Genomic DNA, 19386 nt, shown 5'->3' with positions numbered 1-19386 from the left:
TTTTCTGTAAATTACTACTAAGTGGGCACTCTGGTCACATACTCAGGTTAGTGAGCTTAGTTAATGTGATTATAGGTCTACGAGACAGATCCCATCTCAGTGCACTGAAAAAATATTTTTTTAAATTTTTCTGAATGCCAAATAATGTCTATCACCCATAAATGTCTTTGGAAGAGTTGGCTGGCATTTCTGCTGGCTGATGCACTATCTTACATACTCATTCATGTTTTCTTCAAAGCCCTACAATGTGTGAATCATGTTTTAGAGGGACATCAGTTTTGGTCAACAGATTTGTTTTTGTCTTTTGTTTTTATCAAACAGACAACAATTTACTCAGCAAGACTCACTGTCCTGGTGTAAAACTAAACTCTTACCTCTCAGGGTAGAAATGTCATACAAATAGTTTGGCTTTCCCAGTACAGAGGTACCTCTGCCTTAGTCAGGCTGAAGCTAATTCCAGAAAAATTTAATTTGCAAAAGCCAGCCCAAGGCTACCCTGATATAAATTCACTTGATGTGTTAATTTCACACTTTAGAGTGATCTCAAGTATGTGAAGTAGCACAGGGACTGAATTTACAAGTCATTTGTAAATTTACAAATTTACAAGTAACCTCGGACATCAACCCTCCACACCTGAAGAGAGCCAGAGTTCAGCTTCTACCCTCCTGCCTGCCAGTGGGAAAGCAGGGATTATGACCCAAAACAGCCAGGCTGAGTAAATTATTTTCATTATGCAGAGCTCTTATCACTGGGAACCAGCATCTCATTTAATCAAATCTTTCTTCCACATCTTCTTCTTCCTCTTTTTTTTTTTTTAAGATTGTATTTGACAGAGATCAAGAGCACAAGCAGGGGGAGTGGCAGAGGGAGAAGCAGACCCCCTGCTGAGCCCAATGCAGGACTCGATCCCAGAACCCCAGGATCATGACCTGAGCCAAAGGCAGATGTTTAACCAACTGAGCCACCCAGGCATCCCCCCTTCCACATCTTCATACGGAAGGGACAGTTCCAATATGGGAAAATAATGATAGAAATGCAATCAGCTCCAGTTAGATCTAACAGGTACCAAGTACTATGGGCTCCACAGCCAAGAGTACCAAGCCTGGGAACTACACAGGCAAAGAATGCAACCTCTATTTGCCCAGGTCTGTGTTCTTGAAAAGAACTGTGACAGCTTCAATAAAATAAATCCATTAAATGTTCTGGCATAAAAACACTTTATAAAGACCATGAGGTAATGAAATGAGCAATGTTAGAATGCTTTAATATATATATTAAAATATATATACAGAATGTTCACACTCTATAATACAACTACACACGGATACACAGACACACTTAATTCACAGAAAAAAAAAAGATGATATTATCAGTTTTCATCATTGGGTTTGGGTACTTGGGGTGATTTTATTTCCTTCTTTCTATCCAAATATTATATATGGGATACACATTACTTTTGACAGGGATACCTCTATAAAGCAAAGCTGCCTTTGGATATAAACATAAATATCCTCAATTTATCAGTAAGAAGATCTAGGTCTTACTTTAAATCAGGAAATTGAGTGAGCTGTGATGCTTCTATGGGAAGCTAATCTGTTACAGATATAAGTTGACTCCATCTGTTTATCAGGGGAATAAAAGTTCTGTGATCCAGGGAGGGTAATACCTACGTGTCAGCAAATCCATCTCAAAACAAACTTCATTCCTGTTGAATCCTCCTAATTCCTTCATGACTTTTAATTCCTGCCGACCCCTTTATCTATATTTCACACAGAACTGTTGGCCTTTCAGGGCCCACGGAATTAGCTCAGAACAGAATGATCCCTATATTTTGCCAACAAAGAAACCTCCTTCGAGTTCAAAAGTAAGAGTTCTCCTTGGGACACTCCTGGCATCATGGCAGCCAGCAATCCCATTCCGGGGTCCCACCAAACTGTTTGGATGGAACCCCTTGGCTAACTCAGACCCCAAATCACATTCCCGAACCAGGCAGTTAATAAGACATCAGTAATCTGGTTATTAGTAATTTATAACCAAACAATAACATATGAAAGAAGCTGTTCTTCCCTGTCAATCTTATTCTCCAGTGGTCTTTAATAAATCCCTTGGAAATATAAAATTTAATTCAATCCTCTGCCAATCAGCTAGGGAGGCTAGGGAGTACTCACGGTTCCTATTAAAAGGGCATAATTCCATGGTGCCTGGGTGGCTTAGTGGTTGAGAGTCTGCCTTCGGCTCAGGATATGATCCCGGGGTCCTGGGATTGAGTCCCACACTGGGCTCCCTGCAGGGAGCTGCTTCTCTCTCTGCCTGTGTCTCTGCCTCTCTATGTGTCTCTCATGAATAAATAAATAAAATCTTTAAGGAAAAAAAAAGGGCGGCATAATTCCTCAGGAACAGGAAGGTTTTCCAGGGATGGCTTAGTCCTCACAGGAGGGACATCATTGCTTATTAGTCAACGTGGTCGGCAGGAAGAACCTCTAACTCTCCACCGCCTGTGCATCTGGCAGCTGTGGGCAGAAGGGACAGCACTGAGCAGGAGGCTGGCCCAGGCCTGGAGCAGGGTGCGGCCTCCAGCCTTCAGGAGGCTCACTGGCAAGGCCTGGGATCATGATGTAAGGCCTCTCCCACAACAGGCCTCAGACCCAGACTGTGTTGGTGATAAGTTCTAATATCAGCCAGAAATGGAAGCTTCTAAGTAGATATAATTTTTCAAAGGGGACAGAATCATGAGAAGTAAGATTACTATAAAAGTACCAAAATAAAAAGCTATGATATAAGAAATGTAAATTATTCTATTGAAGATATTGGATTTTAGAGCCCAGATATTTAGGAAGAGGAAAAAGAGTAAATAAGAACACTTCTCAAGCTAGAATTTTAATAGATATAAAAGAAGCCTTTTTTGAAGCATGAAGCTTTCATTCATCAAATATTTATTAAGTACATAGCACCTGTCAGACAAACACACCATGACCATTACACATTTGTGCACACATATAAAAGAGTCACTCCCTACATGTACCAGTTCCTGGAAGGTACATCACAATCCCCACATCAGTAAGATAAAGTCAGTCAGACAGAATGAATTCCTGGACCTTTGTGATAAACGCCATAAATGACCTCCTATCCTCACAGATCAGCATCTTTCCAACTCCAAATAATTATTTATCACTGTTAAAAGAGAATAAGGTTTAAGGTAAATTTCAAGAACTCAGCTATGCTTCTTTTAAATGGATTTGCAAATGTGTGTCTGTCACCATGTGACCAGAATAAGGACTCTTATGTTTTAGGCATTTCCTTGCCAGACTCTGACCAGCCCCTCTAATATACCTGCTGTGTCCAAGGAAGCTTACTTATATTATCATCAGTAGGCAAAGCTAACTAGAACATCCATGCAACACAAATGTGAGGCCAACAGCAAAATAATACACTTCACAATTCTTTCAATACACAAGAATTCAAACTGGATCCCATATTCATTATCTTTGAGTTTGGTCCTGGAGTGGGTGAGTCCATAGATCACCTATCCATCCTATGCTCCTCTCCGTCATAGAGACACAACACACAGAGTCTCCAAGAACGTGAAATGGAAAACTAACATGTGTGTCCAGGGTAAATAGCCCCGTTAACTTTCTGGTCATTTCTGCAATGTCTACATTCACTATACATCAGCAGAGGATACCTGTCTTCTCTTTGACTGGCATGTCTTCCATTGTGACTCTGGCTAAGTTCCTCATCATTGCTGGGCTTTGAATGTCTCATCTGTACTATGAGGTTTGGAGCTACAGGGGTGATTCCCAAACATTCAACCGGCACACAGACAACTGCATCAGAATGATCTTGATGAAAATTCCATTTACTAGCTTCCACCTTAACCTACTGAATCAAAGTCCAGGGGCAGGAGAGAAGGGGACACAGGGCAGCATGTGGAGTGGGCCTGGGAATGGATAGTTTGACAAAGGCCAGTGGTGGCTCTTGATATGGAGGTTTGGAAATTATAAACCATTCAGGGCTGAAGGTAAAGGGAAGGCCAGAGTGCCAACCACCTGTTGTGTCCCCATTGCTCCAGCTCCCCTCTGACGCTGGAAGAGAATAACTATGGCATGAACATGGATGAGCAGCAAATCCCCACAGGGGTTTTGGAAAGTATGGGATCTGAGAGAAATACTGAAGAAATGGAGGAAATTGTCCAAATGTAGTTGGGAAAGCAAAAATCTTCCCCTTGACAAGATAGGTCAGGCCAACCCCACAGAGTGACATGAATTCCCAACAGCAAGGAGAATCATTAATTTGTAACACGAGCAGAAAGGAGGAGTTAAAACCCATGGGTATTAAGCCTAAAAGTCATCCAAGATGGCTCAGAGTCTATCCCCTCACTAAGCACTGCCAAAGAAAATCTTTACACTTGGCTAATTGCCTGGTTGTGAATTAGTTTGGGTATGATCTTTATGAAGATGCATACTCTAAAAAGTGAAAGCTATACAGCAGTGATTCTAATATACTGCTCATTATGACATTTTAATGACAGGAGAAACAATAAAGGAAGACAAGAATTATAAATAATATCTAATCTATTATGCGGACACTTTAAGGACATCACATTATTTTACAATGAGAGATTGTTTTTCCATTACAACTATGAGGAACCTCATGTTTCTGCCTCCTAATGGATTGATGCATATTTCTGACAATGGATTAGAACCCAGCAAGTTCTGATGGCTGTTTTAAAAACAAGTTTAAACTAACATTTAAATGGTATGGGTTTTATCTGTTTAATCCTTTTGATAAGCAGAACCAGACAATGGTATCCCCCCAAGGGGAAGGAAAGCACATCTTTTTAAACAGAGAGCAGAGATTCTAGAACAAGAAAATGTTTCACGTGTTCATTCCCCACCCAGCACTATAAAATATGCACATTTCAGTGCATTTTAAGAGGAAAAGGAGAAGAAATAAAAATTAGCAACCGAACAAAGACCTGTGAAGCGATGTGTCTGGAGAGCTGGTACACCAGATTAGAGGTAGGTACACATCTGGCATCACCTGACAGATCGCCAAGCCTCTGCATTTTTAGGCTATTCAGACTCTTTATAAAGAAGAAACAAACAAACAAAAATGCTACACGCCTGAACTGTGAGGCGGGAAAGCCTACTTGTAACTCAGTCCTTGTCAGACCAAATCCAGCAGAGCCTCAAAAGGTTCAATAGCCTTTTTATAAACCTATTGTGTGGATTAGTGCCTAAAAATAGTATGGTTCAACAGGCAGATCACACCGAGGAATAATTCCTATATACTCAACTGCCAAACAACAGACAAAGGAATGGCAAAGAACAACAAACATACTTGTGGGCAGCACAGAAGCCCCTGCGGTCGCCCCCTCCATGGATCCCTCTGGGTTCCCGACCTTGTCTGAATACCCAGGGACCCACTGAACCATTCCAACCTAGACGGGAGAGACCGAGGTGAGGGGGTGGACAAGAGGGCACAGATTCTACAGGATTCTAGATTCTACAGTACTCATGGCTACTTTCAAGAGATTGCATTCACCTCACCAAAACAGACATGACTGACAGTGCTAATGACACGATGGTAACAAAGGAATATAGACCTTCCAGGTCTCCCCTAAACTAATGCAAAATTTTCCGTCTCCCCTGCTTATCAACATCAGCTGGGAAGGCTCAAAAAGAGCTGGGAAATTCAGTCACAAATCAGTTGCTAAATATCAGTTTTAGAAATCAGGCCCTGGTATTCTGAAAAGCTTCCTAGGTGATTCGGATGGGTAGCAAAGACTGAAAACCACTGCTTACAACAACAAAGGCTTTTAGGCCAAGTTAAGTCCACAGCCCAGGTCAGAGGCAGGCAAGATAAGCCAGCTGGGAAAGGGTAAGCATGAGGCACTCCACTTGCAAAGGTCCGGTCACCAAGATGCCACCAGTACTACATTCCTAGACACCATTCCTGGAAAGAACAAAAGTCAACTTACAATGGGCTACTATGAAATAGTCAGATAAGATCATAAGAGTAAAAAATCACAACCTCAGTTTTAATAATACTTAATCCCCAATTTGAACTTACTGTTTACTTTTCCTTCTCTCATTATATTTACAAAAAAGAGACTCTACCATGGATTTTTATGGCGGAGACAAGATGAAGCCAAGATGGGAGAAGAAATAATAGTGTCTTACCAACAGATTTCAGTTGGTTTTTCAGATAAAATTGAAGGGAGATAAATAAAACAACAGATCAGTTGTAATAAGCACTGTCTCGCTGAATTCAGATTAAAATCTTACAACAGATTATTGTATCCTTTTAGCCAATATCGAAACTGGCCACATAAAAGATTAAGGAAATTGCCCAGGTGACATTAAGCTAATAATCTGACAACCTGGGTGGCAAACTCTGTCACTGACCAAATTTAAAATAAAGGTTCTTTTGCCTTCTTGTCACTAACTCATACTATTTGCACAAGCTCATTTGCCAGATGTTTTTGTGCAAATCCATGGGAGTCAGCACAGACTCAGGCTAAGAGCCAGGTGCTTACATGCAAGTGCCCTGGGCATCTCTGTCCTTGGAGCACCTATGTCCACAGGGCAGGGTAGACAGTCACGGGAGCCATTCATGTTTAAGGAGAACATACCTGCCAAGGGCTTACAACAAGCCTTAGAATAGAAAAGTGCCCACAGGTGCTGGCTACTATTATCACTATATTGAGTGTAAGAGAAAATCAAAGAATCTGATCTCAGAAACATGTTCACAATTGTTAAGTAATTAAATATAAAAACAGCGTGTTTCACTGCACATGTAGACTCCAAATAAACTGCCTTATACAAGCAATGACTGCCATGACTTCATGTCACTTGTGCCTCAAGGTGTGGAGGGGACCAGAAGACCTCAGATCCTACAACATCCCAGACCGCAGAAACGTGGGAGGTATAAGGACGGTCTAAGTTTGGAAAGACACCCAGTACGTGATGGATCGTCTCCACCTCTATCAGACACATGGCTAATTACCATAGAATTGCTTCTCTCGAGGAAAAACAGTTATTTTAACTTTAGAAAGTCTTAACATTATCCATTGTTCCTCATTAGCTTCCTTTATAAAATCTTCCACCCATATTTCCTCCAGAGAAATGTTTAATAAAAACAAACAAAGGAAAGAAAATACAACATGCTGAGATGTAAGTTACCAACTTACAATGCGTTTTGTGCAAGAGCCCTGCTGGCATTCAGGTTCATGAACTAAGAAGCACATTAGTGGCTTTTCAGTAAGGGAGCATTCAGAATTATGTCTTTATAATATGAGACTTCAAATGTTTCCCAAATAATAACTCTCCAGAAGACTTTTGCAAAGCTGGACATCGCACTGTAAACATTTTAAAATGGAATTCCTAATATACTGACTTTACTATTCATCCCATTCACCTTTCAGAGGTCATACGGAACTAAGCAGCCACTTGAGGTAAAGATTCAACCAACCAGGAAAAGGTCCAGCTTTCATGACGCTCAAGGGTTAAGTGAGTTTTGAGAGGCTTGCTACTTCAAGTGGGTGCTGGGGCCATGGTCAGGTCACTCCTTCAACATTTATCTGAGAATCAGAACATACAATGATTTGTTTCTGATGATTCTTATACACATTGAGGTTTTGCTAGGATTCTATTTGGTCTCACACAACATCAAATGTTTATCTTTGTGAATGATAGATATACGGTATCAGTGTAATTGTACCAATTCTCCTTGTTGATTCTTCTCAGAAAATAAGACCCCATCTTGAAATCTCTGTAAGATGAGGCTAAACAGATGGTATAGCCTTCTCCAAAAGGCACCTGCCTTTGGGGCATTTCCAAAGAATGAGGTCTGAGGGCCCACCTCCCCCCAGATCTGTAACTGACTAGCTGACTAACCCTGAGCACATCATTTGACCTCCCCGGGCCCCAGCTTCCTGGTCTTTAAAATGTGGATAGTAACACCTATTTCAGAGAACTCCTGGGAGATTAAATGGGATAGGTGAGGTACTAAAATAATATCTACCACATAGTGGTAACATTAAATAAATAATTGCAATAATGTACTAGAATAATTACTGAGAAGAGGAGAATATGGCCTGCAAATATACTGCAGATGAAACTGTCTGCCACATTCTATCATAAAGTCCCTTTCATGCGATTACATTGATCAGGGTTACATTTTGGGAAAAATCATTTGTAATATAATGGACACAAAGCACATTGTCATTTATTTGACTACACAGAACCTAATGGTAAAAGAAATTGGAAAAAGAAAAGGAAAAGAAATCCCTAGCTATCACGAAAAGTGTATCTTAACTGTGAGTTAAGAAAAATAATCCCCCCCGAAAAAAAGAAAATAATCCCTACCATAATAAATGATAGGTTTGTAAAAAACAAAGTAAAATGATGATTCACAAAACAAAAAGAAAGAAAGAAAAATAATCCCAAGTAAAAAGCTGTTTTAAGTGTGACTGGCATCAATCAGTCCAGAAGAAACCAGAGCCCTGTATCTATCACATTAAGCACCAAATCCTACTTTGCTCAAGTGATGGGCTCCAGAGAGTCCTCCCAGCCTTGGGAGGAGAAGGAGAAGGAAGGGGAACAATCAGCAGGACTGTCCCCAGTGCAGGAGGAGAAAGGATGGCTCCATGAAGATCTTGCTCAGCCTGCCCTATACAGGATGACCTCACCAAATTCTCATACCCTATATGATCAGACACAAATTCATCATATCATCTATTTCCACACGTTTTTGTGCTATGAATAAAGTGCACTAAAACGTATGTGTTCATCCATTCAAACACATGTAGTAAGTGCCTACGACATGCCAGCCAACCTGATGGGTGCAGAGATCCATGGTCAACTCAGCTCACTAGTATTTCCCTAATATTTAATGATTACACCAATCATACCTCTTATTAGAACTATTTGTAAACACTTCTTTCTTCCCTGTTAGATTATAAACTCTCGAAAGGAAGGGCCAAATTTAATCATCTTGTTTCCCTTGGCTCCTAACAGAGTGCTCCACGAATAGATATTACCCAATAAATGTTCACTGAACTAAATCACTTCCAGTATGCATAGAACGGGAGAATCCACAGCCTCCCTCCTGTGAGTTCTTCAGATCTTAAAAATCCTTTGTCTGAGGTGACTAACCCTTTTTAAACCTGGCTGACCGTGGGATGCAAAATGGAACATTTTGAAACAAAATCTGGAAAATGTCTGTGCTATCCCATGAATATAAGCAGCAAAAATGAAGTTAAGGGAGAAGTGTGAGATCACCCAAACATTTTATAAATAGACCAGTACGTTTCCCAGTGACCAAGTGCTTAAGTAGATGATCAGGCACCATCACAGTTCAGCCTTAATCTTAACATCCTGAGCCTGGCAACGGAAGGTACACTGCTACTGGAAGTAAGCAAATGGCATCCACCCCAGTGTCCTTCCCTAGGTAGAGACATCTAAGGAAGTATGAGGTCTCTGCAGAACTTGGGCAGGACAATGAGAAATGTATCAGTCTGCGTACACTCTAAGCAAATCGAGATAAACTGTGGCCCCTTCTGAGGTCCACTAGAGACTTAGAATTTCATTGGCCTTACATAATTGACCTAAAAGAAAAAAGGACAGGATTGAAAGGAAGCCTAGCACCCCCTGCCAATACTTATCCTGATTCCTAAAAGTCACAAGGTTGAAGGTAAAGCTGAGAACAGGGAGGAGGAATAAGATACTCCTTTCTTTTAAGATTGTATTTATTTATTCATGAGAGGCACAGTGAGAGAGGCAGGGACATAGGCAGAGGGAGAAGCAGGCTCCCTGCAGGAAGTCTGATGTGGGACTCAATCTCAGGACCCCGGGATCATGACCTGAGCCAAAGGTAGACACTCAACCACTGAGCCACCCAGGTGACCGATACTCCGTTCTAATAAGAAAACACAGGGGCACCTGGGTGGCTCAGTTGGTGAAGCATCTGTCTTCAGCTCAGGTCAGGATCACAAGGTCTTGGGATCAAGCCCCACATTGGGCTCCCTGCTCAGCGGTGAGTCTGCCTCTCTCTCTCTCCCCTTTCCTGACACACACACACACCACACACACACACACACTCATGCCCTCTAATCTGTCTCAAATAAATAAAATCTTTTAAAAAGAAGAATAAGAAGATGTCTAAAGAGTTAATTCTTATCAGAAACCTGAAGGCTGAAATATACACCATGAGATCAGTATGATACCAGCTATCCTGGAAAATCCTATTCATCTTTGTTAGGACTAGAATTTGGAGCTCAGCCCAAATTTTTCTTACTAATCCCTTAATGATAATAATTGATTTCTCCCACAGAACAAGTCTTCTGATCCTCCGATAAACAGGCGGCTAAGCCTTCATGAAGGCTAAATAAATCCTAATTTCACCAATGGGAAAATGAGAAGACCAAATGGTAAAACCATCCCTCTAAGATTATGCAACAAGTCAGTGATTAAACCAGTGTAGCACCTCCTCAGTTCTGAGGCTCTTACAGAATATATAGGTTTCAAGCAATGTACTCTTTACATATAAAATCTATGTGAGAATAATGGTCCTTGCACAAGAGAAAATAGAAGAACCAAAGCTAATGAGCTGTAAAGATTCGTGATGGCCCCTTTACCTGGGCTGTAAGCATAACCCATGTTAGAATAGCATCTGAAATAGATTTACAACTCAGGAAAAAAGCCTAGCTGGTACAGAACAGCCACAGCAGAGCACAACACAGCACGACATTACTCCACACTACACTCTTCAAGAGTTCGTCTGGGTTCACATCAAAAGCAACTCAATGGTTTTAAAAAAGAAAAAAACAGATGGTAACCAAGAATTCGCAAGAAATACTTATATCAAAAAAAATACTTGTTATCATGTCACAAAGGACTAATAACCAGAATAAAGAAGTTTCCAAAAAATATCAGTGCATGTAATAATTTCAAAGTGGGCAAAAAAAAAAAAAAAAAAAAAAAAAAATAGTGGCCAATAAAGGTACCTAATGTCAATACTATTTTTTTTTTTAAAAATTCAATATTAAAATAATGAAAGAGTTTTTACATTAAAATCAGAAACCAGGGCAGCCCGGGTGGCTCAGTGGTTTAGCGCCACCTTCAACCCAGGGCCTGATCCTGGAGACCCGGGATCAAGTCCTGTGTTGGGCTCCCTGCATGGAGCCTGCTTCTCCCTCTGCCTGTGTCTCTGCCTCATTCTCTCTCTCTCTCTCTCTCTGTCTCTCATGAATAAATAAAATCTTTAAAAAAAAAATCAGAAACCAAATAATGAGATTACTTACAGCTGGTGCCAGCTAGAGGCTCACTCCTGAGTCATGGATGGAATCCTACATGGGCACAACTTATCTGAAAGGCAATCTAGCAATCTCTGCCAAAATTTTAAGTGTAAGTGCCCTCATCCAGTAATTCCATTCCCAGGAATTTATCCTAAAGAAATAGTTGTATATATCTGTATCTGTATCTATATAGATATAGATACACATACAAGCATTCTATTAATAAGAGCCAGGCGCTGACAAGTACCTAAACATTCTTCAACAGGGATTAAATTATAGCATAGCTACACATGAAAGTCAATTCATGATTAAAAAGAATAAGGAGGAACTACCTAAATGTTGACAACGAAAAGACAAGGGCCACTCAGTGCAGGGCACCCCACCACCCAGGACGGCAGCCTGTGTGCAGCCCTGTATCCCCACCATACTACATTCACATTGTGTCCCTTTAATCTAAGGGGCACCCCATGTAGAGATACAAACCAATTCCAAGATTCATAGCCTTTCCAACACATTGAGAGCATGCTCACTGGAACCTGCTAGTCACCCCTTCTGAAATCCCCAATTTTGGCAATTCCCAAGTCAAATGGCTTTTTTTTTTTTTTTTTTTTTTTTCAAATGGCTTTTTAAAGCAATGCTCACCTATGCATGTGGTGGAGTGAAAAATCAGAACATGCCATCCCGAAGCCAAGGGAAACAAAACCTATTTTTAAAAACACCATTCATGGGACACAGAAGCCCAAATTTAAAACTTTAAGCAAAGGTTTAGGGTGTGGTTGGGGGGCAGGCTCACCTCTCAGGGAGAATAGCAGGCTTCAGCTCACAGGACCAGGAGCAAGAACCTACAAGAGAAGAGAGAGGTCCAGTTCAGACTCACAGAAAAACTCTTGGTCCGCAGTTCATAAAGCATGGTCCCAGGGTGCCCCCAGAGTCTCAAGGACCTTCCAGGGGTCTACCAGGTTCAAACCATTCTCACAGAAAAACACATAATTTCTCTTTCCTGTGCTCCTCTCATTGGGGCACAGCGGAGTCTTCTGAGGCCAAGGAGCACGACACAGCACAAAGACTTGAGAGTCTGGCTGTATTCTCTCCAGCCAGGTATTAAAGAGATGGAACTGGAGGGGATTATGTTGTGTGTGATCAGCCAATCGGAGAAAGACAAGGATCATATGGTCTCACTCATGTGGAATACAAAATACAGTGCAGAGGACCATAAGGGAAGGAGGGGAACCTGAGTGGGGAAATATTAGAGAGGTAGACAAACCATGAGAGACTCCTGACTCTGAGAAACAAATTGAGGGGGAGGGGAGTGGGGGGATGGGGTGACTAGATGGTGGGCATTAAGCAGGGCACACAATGCGGTGAGCACTTGTGTTACATGTTGGCAAATTTAATTCAATTAGTTAAAAAATAAAAAAAAATAAAAAAATGTAAAACAATGCCATTCTGCTTGTTAATATTTTGTTGTTTTGGAAAAGAGTGATTTTCATAAAACACGTTATTTATGATAAAAGGTAAAGGGCTTACTGCCATGTTTCATTAATTAATAACTATTTTTAAACTTCTCAATTTTAATCCTGGTATCACAAACATCAGTAGAGATAAGCTACATAATAAAAAGCTCTCTGGGGTCTGTAAATCCTCAGTAAGTTTTACAGATGTCAAGGGGGGGAGGGTCTAAGACCAACATTTGGACAACTGCTAGTCTAGGTGTCTATGTTTGGTACTAAATTCTGTTAAAATGCATATATTTTCAATAATAAGGGGAGTGCACAATACTGGATATGCAGCAGTGACTACGTACCATGCGCTCCACTAGATACTTTCCATGTTATTTCCAAAACTACTATCACTTACACACAAAAATGACCTCTTTTGCCTCCCAGATGAAGAGACTGGTACTCTAAGAGATTATCTGCCCACAGGGAATCACCCAGAATAAGGTGTGAACTCAAGGCCGCCTGGCTCCTAAAATCATGATCTTTTACTACATCATTTCTAAAAAAAAGTAATTAGAAGAATTTCTGCTGACTGAACTGAAGCCAGGCACACCACGGCCTGCACTCCTTCTCAACATAATGCAGACTCAACACACAACAGTGTGAGGTGCACAGCTTGGATGAGATGGCATCAACATGGCTTCTCTAATTCCTGCCAGAGATCTGCACTCCACTCCCTACAAAAGACAGACCCCAACAAGTGGAGTGTGCCATGACAACTGGGTTTATGCTTGTGGTCCCAGCAGAGTATTAACAATGACCCTCTCATCCAAACGGTCACCAATTACAGAGCCACCTACCATTGGCCTTGGCTCGAAAAAGCCTACCTTTCTCAATCTGTCTCCATTTTAATGAAGTATTCAAACAGTTGAAGAAATGTGACTATTACTGGTCCCTCACTGTAGCTGAATTTAGGATTGAATGTACCTACAAAGGAAGGGAGGGAAATTCTCATTGACTTTACTCATGGAGCCAATATAGTCAATTCTAAGCTTAAAAATCTAAAGCATCATATGGCAAATCCCTCAATAAACCTGAACATGGAATTACCATATAATCTAGTAATTCCACTTCTGGATATGTACCCAAGAAGACTGAAAGCAGGGTTGTGAAAAGATATCTACACACCCATGTTCACAGCAGCATTATTCACAATAGCTAAAAGGGGTAAGTAACCCAAGTGTCCATCAACCAATGAATGGACAAACAAAATATGGTAAATCTATATGATGGAATACTACTTAGCTTTAAAAATTAGGGAATTACAACACATATTACAACATGGATGAACCCTGAGGACATGATGCTCAATGAAATAAACCAGTCACAAAACAATGAATACTACAGGATTCCACTTATAGGAGGTACATACAATAACCAGCTTCACAGAGACAGGAAGTAGAGTGGTGGCTGCCAGGGGCAGGGGAATGGGGAGTTAGTGTTTACTGAGAAAAAAGCCTCTGTTTGGGATGATGAAAAATCTCTAGAGACAGATGGTTGCACAACAATATGAATATACGGTAGCTACTGAACTACACACTGAAAAATAGTAAAATTTATGTTATGTATAGTTTAACACACACACACACACACAAAAAAAAAAAAACACCAAAGTATTTATCAAAAAGATTTCCCAACATTAAGTAATTAGAAAAAGACTATGTTATTGGGCATCTTATCTCACATCCTTGTTTCAATCTTCACTAGTTTATTAAATCCAACCAAGCATTCATCCACTCGGTCATGTTCACTGACACCTCTCAGTTTCCAGCTCCTGAGATAGGAATGCCTGAAAAAGAGCCTCAGGGACTCAGACACAGCGCCAAAAGGCAACCTGGAAAGGCCTACATAGGAGACACAACCATACTTAAATGATAAATGTTGCTTGCACACAAAGCATGAACTTGTACCAAAAAAAAAAATGTAAGTCCTCTAAAGTATCGATATTTTTCAAAGTTTTAGGAACCTATTTTTTTTTCCTCTCAAGAGGCTTTCTGGTTTTCTACATTTTTTTAATGCTGATACATTATAAAGCCCTCAACTTTAATTTATGAAGTAAGTCTTTAAAAGTCCTATTGATTAAACAGTTTGTGTTTCACAACTAAATATTTTATGGTTAATTTCTCTTCTCCAGCAGAGACCCTTTAAATGATGTTGTAATATCCCCTACACAATGAACACAACTCCGTAAGAGGTGCTTTTCCTTCCTTTGATACAGCAAACATCCTGTAAACAATCTATGCCCCACTCTTTTAACTCACTGCCTTTGTTTACTGACAGGAAAGGAGACTACAAATCCTCCAAGTGGCACTAAGGGCCTCCTTCATTTCCTACGAAGCAGGTGGTTTAGATGAGGCAACTAACTGGCTATTGTCTTTTGCCTTGTTTTCACTTTAGAGGAGAAAATGAGTAAGCTTTCAGTGGACCATAGTCCTCTCAAACAGCCAAACTTGGGACTGTGGGCCGTCTTGCAGAGAGCGGGTCAGGGAAAGGCAAGACGCTCTCCTGTTCCCCAGTCCACGGCTGAGAGGAGGCGACTCACACTTCAATAGGGAGCTCAGCCAGAAAGCCAGATTTGCAGGCAAAGAGAGGCCTGGCCCTTTGTTCCCACCAGCAGGTTCTTCAGCTGCTTTCCCAGTGACACAGGGTTCTGAGAGAGTGAAGGCAAATATTTACTTTCCACCAAGAAGAATAAAAATATTCCATCCAGCTCAAAGTCATTATTTCTCCAGTGTTAGGGTAGGCTCGCTAGTATTCAAGAAAAGCATCAGAAAAAGGCTAGTTTTTGTGATTTATTTTAAAACTAAAAAGGCCTTTCAAAATAATGACAGGTTTCCAAGAGGCTAAGTCCTAAGCACTAATTTTCTGTGAACTCAGGCAACATACATGAGAAATACCTGCCTGTCTCCCCCGACCCACCCTGCCTCTCCACCCCACCACAGCCCAACATTCTGGGCCAACAGGCTGGCCACAGTTCCTGCACCAAATCTAGGAACCACATCCCATGCATCATTATTGGGCCCAGGGGTGCACAGCTGGAATCCTAACCCAGCCCTCACCTACTCCACAAGGATATCCACACCTCAGGAGACAGGGCTTCTAGAAGCATATAACCTAATACAGAATTGGCACCAGATTCAAACAGCCAGTCAACTCCTAGAGAGAGTCTGGGATCACAGAGGATTCTGCAGATGAACACCATCTGCTCCAGGAAATGCATTCTGGAAAGCAGTATACCTGTCCCGCCCAGTGTTCAACAGCACTGACCGCTCACCAGCACTAGTCATCAGGCTTTACTAACTCAACCAGTTGCACATAGACACACAGAGACGAAGGGTCTGTTAACTGTTTCTAGTGTATTCAAAGGTCTGTTTTTATGCAGATGTCTAAATCACAGACAAGATGTCAGCTCAAGCCTCAAGCAAATGACCAACTACTCTAAAGAGTGTTTTCGTTATGAATCAGGTCAGCACAACGTAAAACTCTCAACATAGATAGTCATGTGGTTTCACTGCAGACACTTCCTTTTGATTTCAGTGTGGCGTGACACAGTACGTCACTGGGGGGGGGATTCTGGGGGAGTTTTGGTGGCTGCTATATATATATATTTAAATTACAGTAAGAACATTTATCACAAGATTTATCCTCTTAACAAATGACTAAGAGCACAATACAGTATTATTAACTTAATAGGCACAGTGTTGCACACACAGCAGATCTCTAGAAATTATCCATCTTATATAAAAGCAACTTTATACCTTTTTGAACGGCAGGCAACTCTCCATTTGCCCCCTGCCCAGTCCCTGGGAATCACCACTCCACTCTCCGTTCCCATGGGTCTGATTATTTTTAGATACTTCATGTTAAGTAGAATCATGGAGCATTCTCCTACTGTGACTAGTTTATTTCACTTAGTATAACATCCTGATAACTTTATCCTTGTCACATATAGCAGGATTTCCTCTTGTTTACAGCTGAATAATATTCCTTTGTGTGTGTGTGTGTGTGTGTGTGTGTGTAGAGAAAGAGAATATATGTAGTGTGTGTGTATATATAGACACACACACTGGCATTCTTTTTAAGTCAGGTAGAAATAAGAGGGGTTCTGCAAATAGAGCCCCTTCAAAGTTATTTTAACACTTGATAAATATTTACTTAGCACCTCTAGCATCCAAACACTTTACTAAATGACATCCATATTAAGACATGGTTCTTGTCTGCTAAAGTTTACTGTCTAATGGGGGGAGCCAGCTTTAACACAAGTAAATGGAACAGAGCATCAATGGGATGTAATGGCTGAAATCTCTAATGGGGTACTGTTGGGGCATCAGGGAGGAAGAGGCCAAATGTTACCCAGGAAGAGAGATAGGGAAGAAAAAGTTTTCTACAGCAGGGAAAATTGGAGTATTTGAACCATGACAAAGGTGTGAGAAGTAGCAGGGAGAGTCCCATCCTCTCATATCTGTCAGCACAGTACAAAGCTATTGGAGTTTCCAGTAGCCCCCCCCCCACCCATCCCTGGCCCAGGGTGAATCAAAAAGAATCTAGAACTTGGATGCCTCCCCACAGCTTTTAGAGCATTCCATCAGCCCCTGCAATGCCATACCACATACAGCATCCCACGAACCCTACAGCACCAGTACCTCATAAGTGTTCATCAGCCCTATAACACCACAGCTCACAGGGCATCCCATCAGCCCTCCTACACTCTGCTCATGTCAAGACTCTAGAATCCAGGAGGCTCGGGACAAGGTTCACACTACAGATCCAGCACGAAGCACTATGTTCTGCACTTCAAAAGCACCCAGTTAATATTTTCCCAAGAAAGAAGGAAGAGGAAAGGGATGAAGGGAAAGGGGGAAGAGGGAAAAGAGAGGGAGAGGAAGGGAAAAAAGACTGGCTCTCTGTGGAGACTTGAAAGCCGCAGAGAATGAGAACATGGGAGACCAGCACAGTATGGAGAACACAGTACCATCTGCTGAAAGAAAGAACACAGGCACTTCTAAATGTGATTCCCACAGAACAGGCTGAATGATAAGAAATTGCCGCTGCACTGCCATTTTTTACCTGTAGAAGCAGTAATTTCATGTGATCCAGCCCTAACATAGGATCCTCCTCTGTGAGCTAGGGTAAGCTCATTCCATGCCTATCCATGCTTATGCCATGCCTATCTCTATGATCGATCACTTACTTTGGGACCATGCTAGCTTTATCGTTTCTCTTGTGCCCAAATAGCTAGCTGCCACATCAATGCCCCTCCACCATCTCTAACTCACCATGCAAAAAGCAGTTTGCATCCTTCCTGCCAAGCCTCCCCTTCCACGCGTGCTCTGTACCTCAGCTAACAGGTCTGATCTCCCTGCACATGCTCTCTTCTTGCTGCCATGAGCCATGGCAGCTGCAGGGTCTGCCTGCCCAGCACGCCTGGCCCACACTCCCCTCTTCTGCCTCTTGTGAAGACCCTTCCCTGTCCCCTACAGAATGCTGGCCACGGGGCCATTGGGGGCACAGCCTCCCCTCACCCTCACAGGTGCCTAGTTCCATGTCCAGAACCAAAGCACAGTTGTCTACATCTCCCCTGGACAGCACAGGGGGCTTTGGCTACAAGGGCTAAGCTAGGAGGAGGTGAGCTCTGACGAATGGCCACCATCTTGCTGATGGCTGAGCTGAAGGACTCTGCAAAGCACAGTCAAGATAGAGAGGAAGAGTTTCTGTGGCCATGTGAGACCCCTGGACCCAATAACGCCTAAAACACGCTACTTCTAGATGCTTCAGTTACCTGAGAATTATCTTTCCTTTTTTGCTTAAAAAAAGTTTTTGTGATTCATAACCAACAGTCCAGATGAATTACCTATGCAAAACAGTGTTGTGTAGGACTTCAATTTCAAAACAGCCTTCAACTAATTCCCCAAGACAGCCTTAGTCATGATATCCATAGGATCTTTCCCAAATAAATAAGCGCTACAGTTCCCATCACCTGAAATACTGTCATCCTTCACAGTCTCAGAGAAAGGCCTTCACTCCGACAAAACTTTCTCAGACATTTCCAGTTGAAAAAAGTTTTAAAGAAAAGCTTCCTAGACAGACAGTGTCTCTTGCACTCTGCTAACCCCAGAGACCAATCCTTATACCTTTTGTTCTGATATTTTTCGGTCAGTCCCAAAGATGATGATTTATTTATAGATGTCTGCCGCCCTCAGTTGGGAATTCTTCATGAGCAGAGGCCTGAGGCTTAAAGGTCATCAATACACAGTTGGTGGAATGCATCATCCTAAGCAGGCAAGCATCTTGTATTCGGAAACCTTGGCTGGTGATGATGTCACTGTTCATTCTAAGTCTGTAGCCCTTTCCATAAACTTATTTTGTTAATTTTTCTTTGAACTCCTCCGAGTAAATAACTAAATTTCTGTCACTGTTGAGATGTCCTTGATGTGGTGTAGGAAACACTCTGGGTTCCCTCACTATTTCCCACAAATGAGATAAGAATGACTCCTGGGAACCAGTACATCCTTGCTAAATTAAGCTAGAAACCTTTAACTATTCCTCAGTGACCACAAAGTCCAAACTTGCAACCAAGGCAACCAAGC

General features: G+C 41.6%; 1 protein-coding gene across 8 annotated transcripts in view; it reads right to left on the bottom strand.

The window, feature by feature from the left end:
* SIPA1L2 (signal induced proliferation associated 1 like 2) overlaps positions 1-19386 on the bottom strand; it is a 213510-nt gene that overhangs the window by 154472 nt on the left and 39652 nt on the right. For 7 of the 8 annotated variants that reach the window (XM_038533898.1, XM_038533904.1, XM_038533897.1 and 4 more), the window contains exon 2: positions 12094-12142. The gene's annotated coding sequence lies outside the window, so the exon portion shown is untranslated. Of the gene's footprint in view, positions 1-7474; positions 7584-12093; positions 12143-19386 lie in introns of all 8 variants that reach the window. The other variant, XM_038533899.1, reaches the window with a different exon arrangement.

This window comes from Canis lupus, chromosome 4, assembly GCF_011100685.1.
Source record: "Canis lupus familiaris isolate Mischka breed German Shepherd chromosome 4, alternate assembly UU_Cfam_GSD_1.0, whole genome shotgun sequence".
Classification (NCBI taxonomy): domain Eukaryota; kingdom Metazoa; phylum Chordata; class Mammalia; order Carnivora; family Canidae; genus Canis; species Canis lupus.
Note: the sequence above shows the minus strand (reverse complement) of the source record. Positions and strands in the feature narration are given on the sequence as shown.